Source organism: Furipterus horrens, unplaced genomic scaffold (assembly GCF_987537825.1).
Source record: "Furipterus horrens unplaced genomic scaffold, mFurHor1.1.pri manual_scaffold_4, whole genome shotgun sequence".
NCBI classification, from domain to species: domain Eukaryota; kingdom Metazoa; phylum Chordata; class Mammalia; order Chiroptera; family Furipteridae; genus Furipterus; species Furipterus horrens.
In genome coordinates, this window is record NW_028327174.1 from 132127354 (window position 1) to 132146775 (window position 19422).

At 35.8% G+C, this 19422-nt stretch overlaps 1 non-coding gene and 1 pseudogene across 1 annotated transcript; one reads left to right on the top strand and one right to left on the bottom strand.

Moving 5' to 3' along the window:
* Positions 1-240: 240 nt before the first annotated feature.
* LOC150012871 (U6 spliceosomal RNA) lies at positions 241-347 on the bottom strand. Its single transcript, XR_016510863.1, has one exon. It is a non-coding gene; the product is annotated as a U6 spliceosomal RNA (small nuclear RNA).
* An 8504-nt stretch (positions 348-8851) lies between these two features.
* On the top strand, positions 8852-9390 carry LOC150012872 (U6 snRNA-associated Sm-like protein LSm2 pseudogene; annotated as a pseudogene).
* Positions 9391-19422: the final 10032 nt, after the last annotated feature.

A 19422-nucleotide genomic window follows, 5' to 3' on the forward strand; every position in this document is an offset into this window, starting at 1 on the left:
TCACAGCTTACATTTAAGTCTTTGATCCATCTTGAGTTTATTCTGGTGTTGGTGTAAATTGGTGGTCTAGTTTCATTTTTTTTTTTTTGCATGTCCCTATCCAGTTCTCCCAACATCATTTGTTGAAGAGGCTCTTTTCACTCCATTTTATGTTCCTTCCCTCTTTGTCAAATATTAGTTGACCATATAGACATGGGTTTATTTCTGGGATCTCTATTCTGTTCCATTGATTTATGTCTGAAAAATATGGAACGCTTCACGAATTCGCATGTCATCCTTGCACAGGGGCCATGCTAATCTTCTCTGTATCATTCCAATTTTAGTATATGTGCTGCCGAAGTGAGTACTAGAAATTAGTATTGATATTAGACTTCTTTGTTTGAGTATAACTCAAAATGTAAGTAAAGATATTCACATTTTTAGCCAAGATTAGAATTAGGACAGAGCTGAGTGATAAGAACTGGAAAATTCAGTGCCCTTGGGTTTCCAGTTATCAAACATGACTTTGTCTATAGCAAAGATTTTAACTTACCTTTCCTACCTAGGCACTGTGACTTACAGACATAGTCACCAGTGTTTTCTGAAACCAAAGGTAGAAGAAACTGGTAGGATAAGTAATTTCCTTTTCTGATTTGTTAGTTTCTTTGTACTTAATACATAATAGTAAAAATCATCAAGTTATTACAATCAACTTTACATAAAAAGATTAAAATCTCTTAAAAAAATAATTGTTCTGAAAATGGAGATGTATAGCCAATGTTATTATAAACCCTGTTAATAAAACACAATAATTTGACATAAACCTTCAACCTTTACTAAATTTGCTGTGATCATAAAGTTAACACTATAAGAGTAAATCTGGGAAGAAGCGATGGATGAAGTGTTGTTTTTCAATGACTATAGAATTTCAGCTTTGCAACATGAAGAGAGTTCTGGAGTTTTGTTGCACTATAGTTTGAATGATTGAACACTACAGAACTGTGCACTAAATAATGGTTAAGATGATAAATTTTAGAATATGTGTATCTTACCAATATTTTTAAAGAGAAAAAAATGTTTAGAAAATGTCTTTACCTGCATTGCTAGTAGGAACTACCTTTTTCCAACTTGCAAGAGAAACATATAAAGCAAAAGTGAAAGAGGAGAACAAAAGTGGTAACATTAAATCAACACTTGTTGACTATTCACAACTTGCTATGGTAGGGATTATTGGCCTCTCATTTTTATATATAAATTTAAAGTCAAAACATCTGTCCAATCTAATGTAATTAGTAAATGTTATAATTGATATGCAAACACAGTTTGGGGAGGATACAAGCTCTGTCTCGTATGCTAGAGTAGTTTTCAAAACATCACATCAAATGCAATTCTATCAGACCAACAAAGGCTTATATTGAGTAGGTGCTCAAAAAGATAATGAGTATTACCTAGTCGAAAATTAAATGAGCTTAAAATAGCATGATCTTACTGACACTAATTATAAATCTCATAAAGTTAAAATTTATCAAGAGCTTAGATATACAAGAAGCCTCCCTTTAGTCTTCAGGTTAGCAATTTCATTCAGTTCATCCTAAATAAATATATACCCCACACCAAGAAGCAGGAAATACACCATCGCAAATTCAAACCTTCAGTTTAGTATTTAATGATAACTAAGATGATAAGTTTAAAAGCAAAGATGAGTCTTCATTGAAAACTGGCTTCATCTCAACTTAAGGAGATATAACTTTGTAGATAAGAGCACAGACAATTCTGTTAACACTTGCAATGGAATAAAATGAGAAAAATATGAGGGAGAGTGATGATAGAGATATAGAGATGTAGATCCATAGAGTTATCTATCTCTATACTCTATCCGTATACACCCTATTACCACATTCCCTATAGGAGATTAGTCAAGGCCTGATCAATAGGAACAATGAGTACAGTTATTGCTATCTTTAATATTTGCCAAGGGGAGAACAAGTGAACAATAGGGAAACATTGAATTCAGCTAAAATTCCAAAGAAATCAGTCTTTATCCTAACTCAGAATGGAATTAAGGAAACAGACATGTAACTTATGAAGTGAAGATTTATGTTACTCATGAAACTCAGAATAGCCAGATTTTCTTAAAACAGTGAATCTTGCCTTCACTAAACCTGAATGACCATGGGCTGAACTGTAAGAGCAGTAGTATTCAGCTGGGTGATATAAATGTTTTTATAATATGCAATTCTAGTCACAGGTTATCGATAATGATATTAGCAAATTATATAATTATTCAAAAATGCAAGTCCACAAATTTCTAACTTGATTGGCAAGGGTGTATTCACAGTTCAGTTAAGCGTGTGTCAGATGCACCCATTAGGGAGCATAATGTACATGAACCTCAAGGACAAATGTCCTAAAACTTTGATAACCAAGACTTTCTCAGGAAGAATGACCTAGAGCTGTAATGTCACACATTTTTTCACATTCTAGTGAAAGAAGAACTTCATAACAGTAAAGTTTCACTTACAAGAAACTTTCTGGATTATGAATATACCTGCTGTAGCCCTTGCATTCCAAGTGATCTCTACTTGAAATGCAATTATGTATGTTATTATTATATATAATAATACATACTAATAAATATGCTAATTATATACAATGCTAATTATGAAATATATACACTAATTATTAAAACTGTAGATCAAAAATACTGGTGATGTGAATACATACATATGTATTTAATAAAACTAAAGTTAAACTACAAATAGTTAAAGTAAAACATTAAGACTAATAGAAATAAGATCACAATTTTAAATAAAATTGAATGTCAATTTATATAATGTCCTTAAAATTTAATCTAGCCCTTGAATCTACATTGCAAATGTGTTCTGGAAAAGGGAAAAAAATGTAAACTTAGAAATGTGTGTATGTGCATATTTATATTAAAGGTTTAGAAAAATAAGTTGCTATATGTGGATTTATAGTATAGAATATTTCATTATTAATACATTAGCATTAACAAATGCAATTACTTGTTTTAGTTAAGATTCCAGCAAGAAACATGATATACTCAAAACAGATGGTGAAGGAGAATGTGCTGAAGGGACTTTTAATGAAGCTGGAAGATGGGGTGGGCAACAAAGTAAAGTTCTATGAAGCAGTGTCTTGGGTCTAACAACAGCAGGAAGCTACTGCCTCTCTTGGGCCTGAACGTGCCAGGGAGGAACAGATTATAGGACCAATTGGGACCTATAGGTATAGAAAAGGAAATACCCAAAAGAAGTTGCAGACATCGGTTGAGAAAAAGCAGAAATAGTGGCAACTTGATCCCTTGCAAGGAGGGAGACAAGGGGAAGAACACCTTCTCCATCCTACCTTTGAGTAGTACTTCGCAAGTCCTGCCAAAAGTCAAGAAGGAGCCTCGTTGAAGCAGTCCATGGGGCTCAGCTTCTCAGGCACAAAGAAGGGCAGATTATGAATCTAGAGGGACAAAAAAAAAAGTTCAGCATAAATTTATATAGTGGTTTTGCTGGTGGCAAAATGGCACCAGGTGTTACACCAGTGGACTCAGACTACACCTTGGTTTAGCAACCTTACTACTTGAGTTCTGGCTAAGAAAGAATCCAGAGCCAAGAAACAAACTATAAGAGAACATTTATTTAGAAAATCACGGAGGTAGAAGTGAGCCGTAGAAGAAATGGGCTCAGGAAACAAGTTACAGAGGTAAAAGTAGGGCTCTTGTAGCTTAGGAATAAAAGAGAGGCAACAAAAACACACCTGGGGAGAGGGTTTGGAGTGAGGCACAGGTGTTCATAGTACCACTATCTACAATAGTCAAGTATTAGAAACAACCTAAATGCCCAGTAAATGAGTAGGTCAAAAACCTGTAGTATATTTACATAATGGAATACTATGCAGCAGAAAGAAAGAAGGAACTCCTACTATCTTTTGTGCCAGCATGGATAGAACTGGAGACTATTATGCTAAGTGAAATAAGCTAATCTGTGAAAGACAAATACCATGTTGACTGACAGCAACTGGAGGGGAGGGGGTAGGGAAATAATGGTGGAAAGAAGGAGAAGGGACTAGTCAAAGAACATGTACGAATGATACATGTTCATGGGCAACAGCGGGGATTGACTGTGGAAGTGGGGGATTAGCTGGGGGAGGATGGCAAAGGGGGGAAAATTGGGACAACTGTAACAGAATAATGATAAATAATTTTTTTAAAGAAAGGAAGGTCCAAACTGGGTCCCCCATCCTGAGGGTTTTTATCTGGAGGTCTCAGGGAAGCATTTCAATAAAATATTCATCAGCTTTTCAGGTGTGTCTCACAGTGTGATGATCTCCACTGATTGTCCAGCGCTGGGGCAGGGTGTCATTATTCGGTGCAGCTGGTCCTGATGCCAGTGATGGCATGACTCAGTCTGGTTTTTCTGCTTTTCTGGGCCTGTAGCTAAAACACAGCCAAGCCTACAAGTCATCTCCAGGGCTTAATACCTAAGGGAGTGGTCATGCAAGGACTTGTACTTTTGCCCATTGTTAAGTACCTAGGACTCTCCACCCTGGTGACCCTTTGCACCTGGCCTATTGTTCCTACTCTGCTCATGCCTATCTAACTGCCTAATACAGGTTTAGATTTTCAACAGGCATTCACAGAAATCTGTTGAACTCAAACAGTCTTTAAAGGTGAGTAGAAATAAAGAAATTTGAAGTTCGAGATTTTTAGTTTCTCAACACTGCCCGTTTGTAAATGTGTGAACAAAAAAGGGGTACATACAAGTTCAATAATTGAAAATAACCTCACTGGGTAGTCTGATCATAAATTCCCAACTGGGCAGGTCATTTTGGGTTGTCACACTATAGGCCTATAACTTCTTTAGTAAAATATTTTTAAGCAAGCATTGTCCATTGCTCTTGTACATCTAAGTTTACACAATTTGAAATGCCAAAAATAATACTCTTTTCCAGACCATCCTCAATGGAACACATAATCTTGTTAACTATCCTCTACCATGCTTTCTCCTACCTTCATGTATTTTTTCTTACCTTCCCTCAATCCCAAATACATAAAAGAAACTGCAATACTGTCATTCTCCAAAGCATTTGTGATCTTGCTTCCCAGCATGTCATCAGTTTAGCTCAAATAAACTAAAAAAAAAAAAAATTCTTTATAGGTTTAAATGTTTCTTACATCAATAGGTGTAATAGAGCCAGTAATTAAACTGTCTTCTAATTTCATACTCACTACTTTTTCAGACTACTTAGAAAAATATGGATGTAAGAACATCTAAATAACTTAGAGAGATGTTTTGGAACACTTTCTCTTCTTTCATGTTGGGTCTTGAAAATATTCATGTATACCTGGAGTATGTTAATGAAAGTATGTAGTTCAAATAAACTTTCACTAGTCTTGTCCATTTTTTCAATGGCTTAGAAGAATCATTCAGATGCTGGGAGTTCTGTGTTAATCTTTTAAGAGACCCATTAGCAAAGAACCTGTTGGAGCACACAGTAAAGAACACAGCAAGAAATCTAAGACCCTAAGACCCTTCTGCAAGAAAGAAGCTGTATTGCAATGGTAAAACCCACACTTTGTTAATAAGAAGTAACTGAAGAAATTTATAGATGATCTCAAACGCAGAGAAAGTCTTCTGTTTATGCACAATAAGAATTTTGGTTATCTTCTCATGCTCTGATAAGGTTTAGAAAGCTTTTGATTCAAAGGAAGCCGCACTGTCTAAGGAAAGAAGGCAAAATTTAACAGATCAATGTAAATCAAAATCATAGGTATTGTTAAAGTTAGACTGTGCTGTATATGTATTTAGAATAGCATTAGGAGGAAGAAATGGTAACTGCGAAAAGATAACGGAGTTCAAATAAAACAAATTCTTCAAAGGGAGTTCTGATTTGTTTTGCTAGAGCATAGTATGCATGATGTATAATGTTTTGAAATGTGCATTTGAGGCACTGTGTGAGAGAGAAGTCTGAGGCACACTGACAAAGTTTGAGAGCTTGAATGATAAGCCAAATTCCATAAATAATAGGAAGTGAGAATTACCCCCCTTGTCATATATTCTAGAACTGAGTATTGTTAGTAAATCTCTTTGGGGACAGTTCTGCAGGCATTTGCAACCTTAGAAACACTGAGTAGTACATACATTGCATTAATTGAGGCAGAGAATGGCTGTTGTTTAACTGTACAAGCTGCATGCCATAAAGGTGCTATATCATTCATATGATTTGTAATAAATCTTTTGTATTTTTTCCTGACAATAATTTATTTGAAATAGAAGCCAACACCTTCCAGGTTTCTAAGTCTAGCTATTGAATTAATTCATGAGATGGGTTGAAAAAATGGGCCATTCTTCACCACCAGAATCATGAATATTTTAATATCTGAATAAAGTTAAAGCAACTCTACTTTGTGGAGATGCCACCAGGAGAAGAACATCTACACCTATAAGCCCAGAACTCCATCAATTCAATAACAGAAGTATGTTTAGAACAATTCCCCGGAATAGAGTTAGATTTCCTTAGCATACAGGTCCAGAATCGCATATGTAAAATATATATACAAATAACCCCAAATAAAACAATCACTTTTGGAAACTTTGGGTCTTCTGCCAACCACAACTCTCTGACAATACAAAAAAAAAAGGAAATTGGAGAGTAGTTGACAATTTTTCTCTGGTTTTCAACAATTTAGTCAGTTTGTTTTTACCCAAATCAGAAAACAAAGGAAACAAAACAGCCTCACAAGACTGATGAGAAAGACGTGTGTGTAAAAATATGTGCAGTATTTTAATAAAATATTGCTTACATCATTGTGTAACCAAGTAAACCAGGGCCTGACCACATGTCACCTTGATGCATGGCCCAGCAATTATTGTTGAAGAAAACAGGTCTTTATTTACATGATCTCAGCTGGGCTGAGAGCACTTCTGCTCAGAACCCTGTTCTCCTCCAGGACGCAGCATTTTCCTTGCTCCCCAAAAGGCTTTAAGCCAAAACTACGCCCAGAAATTCCCCATCCCTTATCTGTTCTTAAGCCAGCTGCACAAACAGACCTCCACCCCCTCTGGAATGTGCACTTGTGGGTTTTAGAGTTGCCATCCTCTCGCAGCAGCTCTCCCCTTCAGGATCTGGGATATGTTGTTCTCAGCCTCGCTGTAGTAGTTCAGGAAAACATGTGCTGTGTTACACTGGGTCATGGTGGCTCACGGATGGAAGGCACATATCCCAAGAAAGTAGCTTCTCCAAATGTACATCCTTCAGAGAAGCAGAAGTCTGCAGCTTCGGCATTCCCAGTCACGGTTCAGTTCAGCTCAAGCATCCCCTACGAATCTGTACGTGGTTAGGCAGGTGCCCCCAGAGCTCCATCAGCTCTCTCTTACACCCCTTCCTTCTGCATGGCTTCTTCCTCCTCTCTTTTAGACCTCATGGCAGAATCCCACTGAGACAGCATGGCTGCTGGTTCCTTACTACGGCAGGCCATGTGGCAGAAGCCCTACACCACAGACTGCATGCCTCTTTCCTCAGAGAAGCAGAAGTTGTTCCTCTCTCACTAAAGATAGCATGTTGGACTTCTGTACTCTCTCAGCCTGCCCTTTAAATGCACGACCCAGAACTTCCTACATGACCTCATACCCAGCCTCTCCTATGATGAGCTGCTTTTGCCAGTTCTCCCGTACCTTTTACCTTCTTTCAGCTGCCATCTTTAGTCAGGGCAAGAGTTCTCAGTGACTCGTGGACATCTGGGGGTGGGCATCCACCTCCCCTAGCTTTGTCACAAGTCACTATATGCTCTTAAAGTCACATACACTTTTTCCTGGAGCAGCAATACAGCTATCAACTAGCAATTGTTATGCAAAGTATCTTAAATGCTATATCATCCATTTCCTCCTTCCCTCTATCCAGGTTCATGGGGGTTTATGCTTTGCTATTTTCAGGGAACCCCGCTCTACACCCTGTTACAATTATTTCCCGTGGTCAATGGAATAAATGGGCAATCATATCTAACATAATCTGAACCCACCAGTAGCTACTCCTTATTTCTGATAAACAGTATTGACAAATCCTTGCACCACCACCATCAGGAGCTCAGTGATTAAGCTAATCCTCTTACTCAGCAGTTTTCAACCCGTGTGCTATAAGAACTCCTTTAGAGTCTGTCGTGTCAGGGTGACCATAGCCAGGATCCTCGCCTCCACACGTGTGTATTTTCATTCGCCTAGGTCGCCCTTATCTAAGAGAATTCTTTCTGTGTAAGCATTACACAGCCCAGACCGGCCGGGTGCCACCATTTTTAATTTCATGTATGTACAGTATACATGGGCCCCTGCCGTTCAAACGGTGTGGGTGATATTGGCTCCAATGGCTACATCCTTGCCTGTCGCCGCAGGATGAGAGTGAAGGCAGATGATCCCTTGGCTGTCCTCGCTTGCCCCCGCAGGAATTGTAAGACAGACCCTGTTGTTCCTGTCCTCACCGCAGGAGTAAGATTAAACTGGTATGAATTCACCCTCCAGTGCTGCACTGTTGTTTTTTCCGTCAGTCTCGGTGAGTCCAAAGTAAATCTAGCTGGAGTGGAACTCCTGTATTGCTACAGAGTCCAACTTAGTGGTGCTCAACATTGACTGTTAAGAAACAAAATTCAATTGAGTAAATATGAAGATCTAATTGGCTTTATTAAGGATTCATGAATCATGAGTCCCCAGCATCCTATCTAGCAAGTAGAAGGGCGCCCCAGGGGTTGTACAAAATGGGTGGATTTGATAGGGAGAAGGGTGGGGCCAGGGAGCTAGTGGGAAAAGAAAAAAAGAGGTTTTTTAACGTGCTCTTCCCGATGCCCGGTACGCTCTCGTGAGCCCCGGGCCCGCCGCGCGTTCTCTGGTATTACTCTGAGCTTCGCGTGCCGCTTCCCGCCCCGCCCCACACGTGGGCTCGCGCTTCGGTTCTCCACCGGCTTCCGGCCAGCGGCATCTGGCCCTCACGCTCCCGATCCGGCCGGCAGCCCGCTGCATAAACACCATGCTCTTCTATTCGTTTCCCAAGTCCCTTGTGGGCAAGGATGTGGTCGTGGAACTGAAGAATGACCTAAGCATCTGTGGAACCCTCCATTCTGTGGATCAGTATCTCAACATCAAACTAACTGACATCAGTGTCACAGACCCTGAGAAATACCCTCACATGTTTTCAGTGAAGAACTGCTTCCTCCGGGGCTCAGTGGTCCGGGACGTGCAGTTGCCAGCAGATGAGGTGGACACACAGTTACTACAGGATGCAGCAAGAAAGGAGGCCCTGCAGCGGAAACAGTGATGCTCCTCTCTCCTCTTCCATTGGTGATCCTTGACCTGGTGTCCCAGCCCAGGCCTCCTCTACGCATACTTAAAATGTTGTGTTTTTTGTTTTATAATAGTGAAGGGGTTTTTTTGTTTGTTTGTTTTAAAGGGATGAGTATATCAGGGGACTAATTAATGGGGAGCAGCTATCAGAAGGGGAAAATAAGTTGTCTGGGGAACTACAATGTTCCTTGTCCCCAGCACCTGCCTTTCTTATTCCTTTTCCATAGATGGTAGGAGGATCTCCTAGACCTCTGCGGGGCAGCATGTGATTTGGGGGGATGGAAGGAATCTGTCCCACATCGGGAATAAAAGTTATGATGCAGAAAAGAAATAAAAAAAAAAAAGAAAAAGAAAAAAAGAGGATTATTCAGGGACTGGGACACCTTTTCTTTGTGGGAAGAAAGAAAGAAGGTTTTTTCTTCCTTGTAGATTGCCTTGACACTTCTTTCTGTGGGAGAGATGGAGAGAGCCTAAGCTACTTGTGGCTTGACCAGAAAATTCTATACTGGTGAAGGGTAATTAAGATTACATTTCTGGGAACGGTTAACATTAATTAGATCAGGTATTAAATCTGGGTTTGGTATCATGGGCTTTTAGCATGAGTGAGTCTATTTTGGGCCTGTGGTTTTCTCTTTAACAGCTGCATATTAGAATTACTGAGGGGAGCTTGAATCAGAATTTATAAAGGTGGGAGCTGGCTACCAGCATTTTTAAAGCTCCCTGCATGATCCTAATGTACAGTTAAAATTGAGGACTCTATACAAATATATTGAAATGTGAATGGGTGTTTATTTGCAATACTTTTGTGATTTGAAAATCATTGCTGGTTACATGTTTGGGTGAGGTGAGATAACATAAATATCTCTTTAATCAAAACAGAGGTGAGTAAATTGTAATAAAAATTAAAATTAAAATTAAATTTAAAAAACAGAGGTGGACTCACCTGTGTTACCTTAGTATCCATGCTTTTCCACAAGTTTACTTTCTATTTACTCTTTGGCCCCTAATCTTTAACTGGGACACTTTCTTTTCAGTTTTTCCTGTGTTCAATTGCCTATGGTTTCCTTCTTACACAAACATTAATTGTAACTAAAATTAAGTCAATTTAATTATGCAATAACATATATTCAATATCCATTATGTGATAGGTAATAAAGATTTAAATGGACAAATCTTTTTCTTGTCCTTGAAGTCTCTTTAGTTGAAGTCTCAAGACAAATACAACGAAAGTGCATACAATAGTAAAAGTGTCAATGGTTTTTAAAAATATATGTTAGGATAGTTTAGAAAATAGACAAATCAGATAATTAAAGTGACTTAATATAGTAGGTATAATGTGTGCTTTAGGGGCAAGATGAGATTTTATAAATAAAGCATTTCAATTGTAAATATTTAAGTCACAAAATAAATGCATACATATCAGTGAGAAATCAGTATCTTATGGCAATCATTTTCCAACAAAATATGTAGACTATTTCCGAAGGGATAAAAAATTATTAAAAAGAAAATAAAGAAAAAAGAAGATAATTTGTGGAAGTAAGGTAGCAGCAAATTATAAAGAGTCTTGAATAACAAAATGACAAAAAAATACAGGATAGACAAAGATACTTTATTTTTATTATTACTATAGTTGCAACATGACCAAAGAGTGTTTACAGATTTCATATGCAAAGATGAAATGGATAATTTAAAACATGATTTTGACAATATACTTGGTTAAATTATATATGTAATTTTGTTCCTACTTACAAAAAAAGAAAAACACTAGCTTGACTATTTCATTATACACAATTTTATATCAATATAAGTCTAGAAATTATTACACATATATGAGGTAATAAAGGAAGATAAAATAAGCTATTATATACTTGCTAGCCAGGAGGAAATTTAAAGAATAAACCCCAAGGCCCTGGCTGCTGTGGCTCAGTGAATTGAGCATCGGCCTGCGAACCAAGTGTCTCTGGTTCGATTCCCAGTCAGAGCACATGACTAGGTTGCACACCAGGTCCCCAGTTGGGGGCACGAGTGAGAGGCAACCACACAGTGATGTTTCTCTCCCTCTCTTTCTCCTTTCCCCTCTCTCTAAAAATAAATAAACAAACAAATAAATAAATAAATTATTTTAAAAAAAGAATAAACCCTATATTGAGGGTTAACAAAATTAATTTACTTTTTAAACAAACTTACAAATAATGCTAAATAATATTTTATTAACTTATCTAAAAATGTGTAAGAAAGGAGCCTTTAAACATTTACTGATATATCACTATTTTCAAGCAAATTTTTAAAGTCTTAGAACAAATCTTATTATTTCTATCAGCATACTATTCAATTGTAAGTCCAGTCTTCTGTAAAGGTCAAAAGGATTTCTAGGGGAAAATAAAGACAGATTTGATCTAGTAAACAATTATTCAAAGGGAAATTAAATTGTAGGAAAGAAACCAATATGACCTAGTAATGCACAAAAGGATGTGGATAAAAAGGTTTCATGAGTCCTTTGGGATCTGTCACATTGCCATTCTGAAAAATAAAATATTGTAATTGTGTTAGCATAGTCATTAATGACAGACAACATAGAATATTGTGATTCTCATATTTCAACCTGAACAAATAGGCCATCTGAATTTTTAGTTTATATTTGAGTGTGTTTCATTCTGATGAGAAAAGAATGGATTTAATTTCTTTTAAGAATGAAAGAAATCTAGTTACTAATGATAAAATTTCAAGCCTCAAGACAAAGAGTTTAGCACCAGCTAAAGCCTTCTTTAAAGATGGGTGGTGATTTCAGTTTTACAAGTTGGTTCTTTCATATATAATTAATTTACAATAAAATATAAATGATGTTGCTCTGGGAATTTAAAATTTATATTTTTGTATATGAGTTCCAACAGGCAAACCTACTTAGGAAAAAATTGCATTGGGTAACAGGGGGGATAAATTAAGAGATACTATATGTATAAGCCTATGTGTTTATTTATCATGAGGACTTAATAGTAGAGCAGTTACTTGGCTCTTTAAAGAAGGATAGAGGAGGTAGGTAGAAACAATAGGTAAGGTGGTGGGTAGAAGGCATGGTCCAGTGCAGATCACCACAAGACTAAGTCTTCTATGATACCAGAACCCCCTGGTAATAAACATGGATCTCTAGATGGCATAGAGGACACATAAAATGGTTCGAACTTGTGAATGTCACTTGGTCAGTATTCAGAGTTGACACTTGGTCTGCAATGTGAGAGTGGCTGTTACCATTGTACAATTCATCTAACTGTACCAATTTCTTTTTTTCATAACATAAAACATATTATTTTAACCATTTTAAGTGTGCAATTCAGTGACATCAAGTACATTCACAGTGTTGTGCTACCATCACTATTCCTCTCCAGAATTTTTTCATCATCCCGAAGAGAAGCTTTGTACCCTTTGAACAACTCCCCATTTCCCCCTGGTAACTTTTATTCTACTTTCTGTTGCTACAAACTTGATTATTCTAGGTATGTCATGTAAATGGCATTATATGATATTTGTCTTTTTTCTGGTTGATTTCACTTATTATAATGTTGTCAAGTTTCATCCATGTTCTATAGCATGTATCAGAATTCCTTTCCACTTGCTATTCACATAATATTCCATTGTATGTGTATACCCAGATTCCTACCTTTCCTCCTTAGTTCAGAGCGGCACATGAGCCCTAACTACCTGACTGCCTGCAGGCCTTTGTATTCTTAATATTTTCTCCTGTTAACCTGTCTTATGTTAATTTGATTATTAGACCAGACAAAAAACCTAAAAGGAATATGTTTCCTCCACAACGATCCCAAAGAATCAAAAGCAGGGACTCAAACAGACACTTGTTCACCCATGTGTATAGCAGCATTATTCACAACAGCCAAAGGCTGAAAAAACAGCCCAAATGTACATCAACAGATGAATGAACAACTATATCATTTTCTACTCAAATGATCCACTCCCTCAGATTGATGATTTTTTTTCTAATATAAATTGTTACCTTAGGCCAGTCTGTCTTCCTACATTATGTAATACCTAGTGACTTTTCTTTAACCTTCTGGGTGAGTGTATCCACTCTACAGTAATGAAGCCTCCATACTGTGCAGCAGTAAAGACATGCACTAATCCTCAGGATATTTTCTATGGTACACAACCTCTTTTAGATCTTGTACAACTATAGTTAGTTTTCTCTTTCCTCGTGTATATTCAAGGGATCATGTTCAAATTTCCTTCCATCTTCTATGTCAAGTCCTAGGCTTTATATTAAAGCAGGAAATATCCAACACAATTTATCTTTTTAAAAAAACAGGGTTTGGAATTTATTTTGTTTTTCCCTGCTCTCTTTAACTGGAGGCCTTGTATGTCTACAAGTACATTGTCAGTTGTAAAACCTTCATTCCAGAATTGGTTAAGGTGTCTTTGAACAAGTTATATTTCATTATAAGTCAAAAGTTAGCAAACTTTTTTGTAAAGGGCATAAGTTAAATATTTTAATCTTGCCAAGCCAAACAGGTCTCTGTCTTATATTCTTGTTTCTTTTAACAACACTTTAAAATGTAACATATTCTTAGCATAAACTCATTATGGAAGTAAATAGTTAGATGTATTTGGCCTGTAAGTTCCATGTTATTAAAGCTCACTCAACATAATTTTCTTCACCTATAAGATTATGTGAGAATGGAATAAGATAGTATATAAAATGCCTAGACCCGAATAAGTGCTTAAAAAGTATTGGCTACCATTAATGATAATTTTATTATGATGATGCCTAGACATACTAAAGGCAATAAGAAATGAATAATATACTTATTGCCATTTGAAGAGTTTAAATGTTGATAGACACACTGATAAAAAGATATTCTGAGAAGGAATTAGAGACAATATAAAATTGCAGCTTTTAATTCCAGCCAAGATGGAGACCTAGACAGACATGTTACACCTCCCTCCACAACTAAGAAGGAATACAACTACCTCAAAATTAGAGAAAACCAGAAGTTCCAGAAAATTGAGATGTATGGAAGTCCAATAAACAAAGATATAAAGAAGAAATACTCATCCAGACAGGTAGGAGGGGCAGAGTCAGAGTCAGAGAGGACGTGGTGCAGTGATGGCAGCAGTGGCGGCAGTTCGGCGGCGGCAGCGACAGGCAAGAAGAAAATGCAGTTACGCATTTTAAAAAGTCAGGAGGGACTCCTAGGGAATGTTCCCAGCTCCTCACCAGACCGCACAGCTCATAGTCCCAGCGCTGGGGAAAATAGAGCCTCATTGCTTTTCACTGGGCAAACCAGTGGGCGGTGAGGCTGAGGAAGAAACTGCCAGTCTTTCGTCAGAGTCCACTTGTTTAAAGGCCCCCCACAGCCCTAGAACATCCATAGACCCACCCACTCGGGGAACAATGGCCAGCGCAACAGCTAGAGAGGCACCAACCCCATACAAAGTGGGAGAAGTGCTTGGAAAAGGTGAGAGTGCTGAGAAAGTGGCATTGTTCCCTCTCAGACTTCTCCACACACAGCGCCACTACATGGTAAAACGGGTTGCCCTGTACTGACGAACACCTACAGCTCTGTCCCTTCAACGTAACAAGTGTGACACCTCTACCTAAGACACAGAGGCAAACAAACACAGGAGCCTGTCAAGATGAGACAGAGTAGTATAGCCCAAAAGAGGGAATGGATCAAGGTTCTAAGCGACGAGGAGATAGCCAACCTAACAGATGCAGAGTTCAAAACACTGGTAATAAAGATGCTCACAGGCTTGACAGATATGCTTAAGTATGGCAAACACATAAGGGAAGAAATGAAGGCTATGCTAAATGAAACGAAGGAAAATTTACATAAAACCAATGGTGAAGGGAAGGAAACCAGGGTCCAAATCAATGATTTGGAACATAAGGAAGAAAAGGTCAACCAGTACAGAATGAGGAAACAAAAATTCAAAAAAATGAGGAGAAGCTAGGAACCTCTGGGAAACTTTAAATGTGCCACCATTTGAACTATAGGGGTGCCAGATGGAGAAGAGGAAGAGCAAGAAACTGAAAAGTTATGTGAGAAAATAATGAAGGAAAACTCTCCAAATCTGGTGAAGGAAATAGACATATACATTAAAAAAGCACAGAGAGTCCCAAACAAGCTAGACCCAAAGAGAACCACACCAACATACATCTTAATTAAAATGGCAAAAGTTAAACATAAAGAGAGAATCTTAAAAGTAGCAAGAGAAAAGCAGAGAGTTTCCTACAAAGGGGTGCCTGTAAGACTATCAGCTGATTTCTCAAAAGGAACTTTGCAGGCAAGAAGGGACTGGCAAGAAGTATTCAAGGTGATGAAAAGCAAAGACTTACAACCAAGATTACTCTATGCAGCAAAGCTATCATTTGGAATGGAAGGGCAGATAAAGTGCTTCCCAGAGAAGGCAAGGCTAAAGGAGTTCATCATCACCAAGCTATTATTATATGAAATTTCAACGGGGCTTACTTAAGAAAAAGATCAAAATTATGAACATTAAAATGACAACAAACTCACAACTATCAACCACTTAAACAAAAAAATAAAAATAAAAACAAGATCCAACCAAGCAAACCCGCATAGGAACAGAATTGTAGATATGGTGATCATTTGGAGGGTTATCAGCTTGGAAGGAGAAGAGGGAGAAATGGGAAAATGGTGCAGGGATTAAGAAGCATAATTGTTTGGTACAAAATAGGGGAAGTTAAGAATAATATAGGGAAGGGTGAAGCCAAAGAACTTATATGCATGACCCATGGACATGAACTAAGGGGGGTGGGTTTGCTGAAGGGAAGGGTGGTACTGGGAAGATGGGAACAAAGAGAAAAAAATTAGGACTACTGTAACAACATAATCAATAAAATACACTTTTAAAAAATTGCATCTTTTGCCATAAGATGCATATTAAAACCACAAGATAAACCAGTTTACCCTCACTAGGTTGCTATATTTAAAAAGATAGTAAGTGATAATAAAAAGCATTGAGGAACATATAGATAACTTATGTAAAAATAAGCAAATTAAATCCAGAAGAAAGAAAATAATAAAGATCAGAAAAAAAGCTAAATAAAATAAATAGGAAAAAAAGAATAAAAAAAAGAAATTAAATCAAAAACTGGTTGTTTGAGAATATAAGAAAAAAGAAAAATCAATAGCCCTCTAGCTAAAATGATCCAGAAAATAAAAAGACATAAATTTTAGATACAAGTAATGAAAAATGTGACACCACAGGAGGTTCTATAGATATTAAAAAGATAATAAGAAAATGTTATAAAAAACTTCTCGCCAATAATTTCAACACCATAGATAAGATGAATAAATGCAGTGAAATACTAAAACTACCAGTTTCCTAGAGAAGAAGTAGTTACTAGGTAACCTTATGTCTGTCTAAAACTTTTGAATTTTTACTTAAAAACTTTAAAAAAATATTTCAGGCCTGCATGGCTTCAGTGACAAATTCAAGTTAATATTTAAGAAAAAATAAAATCAATTCTATACAAACTCTCTCTGAAAACAGAAGAGAATGGAACAATTCCTAATTTATTTTATGAGGCAAAATTTACCTGGTACCAAAAGCTGACAAAAATAGTACAAGTAAAGAAAATTACAGACAATATCCATAAACAAAAATGCAATTATTCTAAATAAAATTTAACAAAAGAAACCAATAATGCATAACTTGTAATTCATCACATTAAATCAAAAAAAGAATATCATATAATATTCTCAGTAGGTATAGGAAAAAATGTGACATTATCAAACATCTATTACTAATAAAAAGATTTTCAGGGAACAGGCAGTAGATATCTGTAAAAAATATAGATCTAACATTGTACTTAATCAAGAAAACTGAATTGCTTTCCCATTAAGGTCAGTAACAAAACAAGAATGTTCCTCTCCCACTCGAATACAATGTCATAGTGAACATGCTGGCGAATGCAGTGAAACAAGAAAAAAAAAAATCGAGTTGTAAGGAAAGAATTAGAACTACTTTTATTCATAAACAATATAATCACCTATGTAGAATATCCAATGGAGTCTATAAAAAAAAAACCTGCAAACTAATTAATGAGTATTACAAAGTCAATTACATTTCTCTTACTAGCAATGGACAAGTAGAAGTGATAATTTTTAAAATACAATTTACAATAGTATAAAAATATCAAAATACTTATAAATAAGTCTGTCAATGTGAAAATTACAAAGCTTTGCTTAAATAACTTAGAAGATCTAATAAATGTAGCCATACCATGCATTCATGCATTGGGATACTTAGTATTATTTAGATGTCAATTCTCTGTATAGCTTTAATGCAATCTCAATCAAAATACCAGTAATTTTTGTAGTAATTGACAAGCTTATTATAACATTTATATGAAAATACAAAAGATCTAGAACAACTAGAACAACTTTGAAAATAGAACTAAAAGGACTTAAACTGACTGATTTCAACATTTATTTTAAAGCTACAAAGGTCAAGACAATGTGGATGGCATCAAGACAACTGAATAGATCAATGAAACATAAAAGAGTCTAGAAATAGACACATGTATATGGTCAATTGATTTTTGCCAAAGTGAAAAGTACAAAGTGTTGAAATATTTATCTCTTCAACAAATGCCACTGGAACAACTTGATATTTATCTTGTAAAATAATAGCTTTGATGTATAACTCACAAAATACAGAAAAGTTACCAAAGAACAGTTCATAGTCCAAATGTAAAATCTAAATACTTAAAATTTCTAGAACATAGGAGAAAATTTGAATGACCTTGAGTTAGTCAAAGATTTCTTAAATATGACTCCTAAACTGCACCCCCTTAAAAATTATAAACTACACCTCAGAATATTTAATAATATACACACTTTCAAGGATACTACTAAAAAATAAAAAGCCAAGACAGGTTGAAAATACTTGTACAGTAAATCATATATCTGACAAAAGGCCTTTCAAAACTAATTAATGAAGTGAAACAATTCATTCTTAAAAATTGGTGACAAACTGATATTTAGCCTAGGAACTTTAGATTAATTTCGTAAATAAATTTGGATTTCAAACTCATGTGAGTAGTAAAGATAATTTTTGTATTTGTCTTACAGACTGTTATTATTTTTCCCTACCACTCCCTTGTAAAACTTGTGCCTGGATAGATAAAAATTTAAAGACAAACAATAAAATTCTGACATATTAATTTATTCTATTTGTATATACACTTAGGTATATATGTTTTTATATGTTACTTATGTTTTCTCTTTTTAATGTACTTGTATTACATTTGGGCTAACAAGAAAGAAAATATATTTATGTGTATTATTTAGAATATGAAAATTATAAGTTTATAATTAATTTTTTTATTGATAAATTTCAGGTGGAAAATTAATAGATTTGTTTGAGAACACACAAGAGCTGATAACTGAAAGAAGATAATTACTTTGTGTAAGGTTATATATATATATTTTTTAGGTTTTACTGGTTATGTTGTACTCAGACATACAGAGGCAAATTAAGAAAATAACTCAGTTATACTTTTTCCTGAGCAATACTTTATTCATTTTTTAAAGAGTATGTGTGTGTGTGTACTCATCTACTGCTTCTTTCTCACTTCCTTTTTTGCTTGTTTGTTTGTTTTTCTACTTTGGCAAAGAAAGTAATGAAAATGATTATGTGGAGCAAAATAAATCTAAGTTCATATTCAAGATCTAATACCTTTATAAATAATAGGTAGATTTCTTCATCTGTATAAGTCTTCTTCAAATGTAGCATGTGGATATTAATCCCTAAGGTGGTCATGAAAATTAAATTAGTTTAGGGTATATAAAGCTTCTAGCACATGCCTTATGCTCAATAAATACTAATTATATTCTCACTTCCACTCTTTGTTTTAACTCTATTATTAACATTTACATTATGTTTTCAGAAATAAATATAATAGAAATGAATACACAATAATATTTATAAAAATAAAATACTTTCTAAAAGTATTATTTTTGTGCCTTGTTAATTAGTCAATAATTATCGGTTGAGATCCTAAGTCTACCTAATACTCTTCCCATAATATTTGATTCCTTGAATACTCGAAGAGTATTCATTT